This window comes from Tupaia chinensis, unplaced genomic scaffold (genome assembly GCF_000334495.1).
Source record: "Tupaia chinensis unplaced genomic scaffold, TupChi_1.0 Scaffold000081_1, whole genome shotgun sequence".
Classification (NCBI taxonomy): Eukaryota; Metazoa; Chordata; class Mammalia; order Scandentia; family Tupaiidae; genus Tupaia; species Tupaia belangeri.
Window position 1 is genome coordinate 5,090,133 of NW_006159542.1, and position 4,601 is coordinate 5,094,733.

At 52.7% G+C, this 4,601-nt stretch overlaps 1 protein-coding gene across 1 annotated transcript in view; it reads left to right on the forward strand.

Moving 5' to 3' along the window:
• ZNF618 (zinc finger protein 618) overlaps positions 1-4,601 on the forward strand; it is a 120,451-nt gene that overhangs the window by 68,928 nt on the left and 46,922 nt on the right. The gene's annotated exons all lie outside the window — the stretch shown is intronic.

Below are 4,601 nucleotides of genomic sequence, written 5' to 3' on the forward strand. Positions count from 1 at the left end.
TTGAGCTTGGCTCGTGAGGCCCCACGGCCACAAGCCCTCACCACCTCCGAGGCGTTGGCAGCAGGGACAGCATCCGCTGCTCTCAGGCTTTGCCTGCCCTCCCTCCAGCTGTCAGCCTCGTGGGCCTGGTGGTGGAAACTGAGGTGGAGTCTGTCCCCATCCCAGAACACTGTGCTCTGGAAGTCCGCGTTCCACCCTAAGCGTGTCCATCAGGAGCGCATGTGCCTGTGTCCTCCAGGAGCTGCAAGCTAAAATGTTCTGAGCCTGCTCTTCCTGATAGTGCCAGACTCCCATGTGCCCGGCGCTAGTGCATGGATAAGTAAGGTGTCATCCTCACATGCAGGACCACTGTGCACCTATAAGAAAGAGCGACTCATAACCACGCTCTGCAGCACAGATGATGCGCAAACTTAATGTAGAGCAGCCAAAGCCAGACACGAAAGAGCCATAAGATCTGTGTATGGAAAGGACAAAAGTAGGGACAACCAGCTGATGCTGGCCGAGTCAGAAGAGGCCACGCTGGGAAAGGGACTTCTGTGCCTCTTTTTTGAGCTGGGTACCTGGGAGTTGTTGGTTTGTGAAACTGAACCAGCTGTGTGCTCCAGACGTGTGCACTATTCTGTTCGGTGTTAGCCGGCTGGTTCTGCAGAGGTCTGCATGGTCGGTGTGTTAGACTGTCAAAACTAGACGTCTCAGTCACTGCTGCCTAGCCCTGCCCTTGTAGGAACACAGCAGGATGTGTTCATGAGTCCTTCCCAAACAGATGGTGAGCGGGAGGGACCCGAGCCACCATGAGCCAACCCTGTTGTATGTGTTTGTGACACGACCATAAGAAGTTTTTTAAAGATAATAAATAAACCTTACCTCTCAAGAAAATCCCACAAAACATTACAGTTTGAGATGGTGCCTTGGGATCAAGAAGGGCCTTCATTGGGCTGGATTCTAATAGCATTTCCTCTAAGGCAGGGGTCCCCAACCCCAGGCCATGGACTAGTCCTGGAGGTACAACCATATACTTACCAGGGTGACAATAAATGCATCGCTCTTGAATCATTCTCAAAACCATTCCCCACCCCTCCCAGTCCATGGAAAAATTGTCTTCCCCCGAACCAGGCCCTGGTGCCAAAAAGTTTGGAGACCTCTGTTCTAAGGCACAGCTCCATCTACTCTCTACTTGGATTCTTTTATTTATTTTTAAAAATTTATGTATTTATTCAGAAAGAGAGAGAGAGAGACCCTCATTGGGTCTTTACCCTGTGACCCAAACCCAGCCTTCAGCGGCTGGAGCCCAGGCACATGCGTGCACCTGTTGTTTACAGGGAGGCCCCGGGACACCAGCCTGGGTCCTCCCATGTGTCCAGTTGCGTTACTACCGTGCTACTCTTTGGGCCCTCTGCTTGGGTTCTTACACTCCAGCAAGAGGCAGGCAGGCTGGCAGGCTGAGCCATTCCTCCCTAAGGAATCTGAGGCTCAGAGCGGTGGACACCTGCCGCAGGGCCTGCCCCTGGGAGGAGGCCGGAGCCTGCCCTTTCTCCTTCTCCTGCTCCACCCTGCCCCAGCCCGGCTCTAGACTCCCTCCTTCCTCAATAGGTCCCTTATTTTCCAGCTCGCATGGTCTGCCTGTGGTCAGCCACACATTTAAAGAACTTCCCTATTTATCTTTCCTTTCTCAGCTATTCTGGGGCCTTGGCCTCTCCGGCAGCCCCTCAATGATCCGTTGTGTTCGTCTGGCTTCCGCTGCATGCGGGTTTGCTGGTGTGGAGGGCTCTGAAGCTAGGTATTTTTAGTCCTTCCATCACTCTTCCCTTCCTCCTTGTGGAGTTTCCTCCCTGTGGCCAAGTGCTCTATTTTATTCTCAGCCCTCCACTCCCACCCTGATCCGGGCTGGCAGCACCTGCTTGAAACACCTGGCGTCTTCCTCTACCAGCTTCTTTCCTGGGCCCTGACTTTGGAGTCTTGGAGCCCAAAGGGTCCTATCGAGAACATCAAGCTCAGCCTACCCATTTTGCAGGGGACACTAAATCCCAGGAGAAGATGCCATGCAGCTTGTCAGTAGGGGATGTGGCCTGGAAAGCTGGCCTCACACATCCTAGGACCTTTCATGTATCTATTAGACAAAGAACCACCCTACATGGAGTCACGTATGCCCCCCCACCTATCTTTTAGCTAAGGAAAGATGAGCTTCACACGCCGTTCTCTGGACCAGCTCCAGGGTCCTCCTTGAGAAATAATAGTAAGTAGCATTTACCGAGTATTTACTGGATGTTAGAGGCTGTGCTCACTTATTCTTTATGACAACTCTTTTTCTTTTGTGATTATTTATATAGCTCATCTCTTCTGCATTACAGCCCCAGGAAATCAAGAAACTATTGCTGCTCTCATTTTACAGATGAGCAAACTGAGGTCCAGAGAATAGGAAGCATGTCTAGGGTTAGTAGCACCTGCAGTGGGTAGAAGCCAGCTTTGGGCTCAAGCAGCCTGGCCCCAGAGCCTGCCTTCTAAAATGGATTCTCAGCGACATCCTTGGAGACACTGAGCTTTCTCGGGGTTCTGAAAACATGATTTCAGTTCAAAGAGTTTTCCCTCCACCTTTGGGGTATTTCTCTTGCCCTAATCAACTCCTGCATTAGGAGTTAGGCACGTGGTCCCATCAACGTAGAGGGGGCATTATGAGATTTGGAAGGGCAGGATGCTTCTCAGTGGTGGAAAGCTGGGAGGGTCACACTTACTGGAGGACCAGACATGGCCCTGTAGTGACAGGGGTGGGCCTGGCTGGCATGGGAGGCTGTTGGGGCTGAGGTGGAAAAGGAAAGTTGGGAGCGACCAGCATGGGTCCGTGCAGCAGAGGAGCTGCAGGGGCAGAGTCTCTTCTGGAACTAGACCCCTAGTGGCCTTGACTTCTTAATCTCTTTGCTCCCAGGTGTCCAGCACTAAAGGTGGGGGTGGGGAAAACAGGGGACTTGGGTCTGGATGGGGCACAGTGGGGGAGGTTGCTGTCTGAGCTGGCCTGTTGGCCATGGGAGAGGTTGAAAGCCTTGGAATCCTGGAATCCAGCGTGGCAGAGGCCCCAGGACTCAACTCATCAGCAGGTCACTTTCCTGCTCCTCAGATAGGGGGAAAAGTAGGAGGGCAGGACAGGCCACTCCTCTTCACACCCGTCACCCATTTTTGGTTGATTCTGATACCCTCTACCCTCACACCCTCTATTGAGGCCAAGGCTGCGAGCGTCTCATTCAGGACCTGTTCAACTCTGTGGCCTGGGCATCTGCTGAGGCCTTTCAGAACCTACCAGTGCAAGAGGTGAGGGCAGAGGGGAGAGGGGAGATGGCTAATGTCATTTGCGTCCCTAAGTTTAGCAAAGAGGAAGCCAGAAACCTTTCCACAGGATCGCCTGGCAGCGTGACCTGGGGATAGAGGATCCCATCAGAGCCTCTTTGAGTGTTCAGGAACAGAAGTGGGGATAGGGACTGAAGGACTACAGGCAGCTCATCTGGACAGAGAGGGACCTTGTGCTCTGCCACAGCTAGGACTTGGGGTTCAGTGAATGAATCCTGCTTCTCCCCTTCCCATCTCTTCAGAGAGATGGGATTGCAGGTTCCTCTCTAGACCAGAGGAATGTGTGTACGAGGTCCATGCCGTTGCCAATGTTGGACAGTTCCCAGTGTGGATAGGGTAACATGCATCCTGTGTGATTCCAGTCCCAGACTTTAGATAGATGAGGTGGTCATCGAGACTCAGGTGCTGGGTTATCTGTTGCTGTGTAACAAGCACCCCTCTAGCTTGAAGACTTAAAGCAACACTATTTCCCAGTCTGTGCTCAGGAATCTGTGGCTTCCTGGGTCCTCTGGCTCTGGGTCTCTCACTGGTTGGAGTCAAGATGCTAGCCAGGGCTTGTCTCCAGGCTCAGCTGGGGAGAAGCTGCTTCTGAGCTTCCTCACGTGATTGATAGCAGGACTCTGTCCTTCCCGAGTGCTGGAATTAGGGCCTCAGTTCATTGCTGGTTGGTCACCAGAGCCTTGCCACCTGGATCTCTCCATGGAGCAGCTTTCAGCACAGCATCTAGCAAGAGAGAAAGATGTGCTCGGGACGAAAGCTGTTATCTTTGGAGACCATGTCTCCAACATGACATCCACCAGCTTACTGTATTCGGTTCCTAAAAAGCAAGTCCCTGGGGGCCAGCAGATGGCATGGAGGTTAAGGTGGCTGGATCCCTCATGGCTGACTGCATGGTTCAAGTTCTGCACTCGGCAACTTGAAAAAAGGTCCAGTCGCCTGTGCGTGTGTGTCCAAATCCCAAGAGGGGAATGAAGGGGAAGAGATTGTGGTGTGGCCACAGCCCCCTGGGGGTTCTTTCTCACTTTCCCTCTCTCTCCTGTCTCTGTCTATCTTCAGCATGTGCACATGCCCTACAGCAAAAGTTTTTAAATTTTTTAAAAGAAGGAAATCGCTCAGTCCAGCCTGTTCTCACAGGGTGGGGGTCGCATGGGTGTGAACACCAGGAGGTATGGGGATCGTTGGATGCCATCTCCAAAGCTGCTTACCACAGGCCCTCCTGGCTGTGGGACATGGGGCAGGTCCTTTTGGTCCTCAGTTTGTTCGTG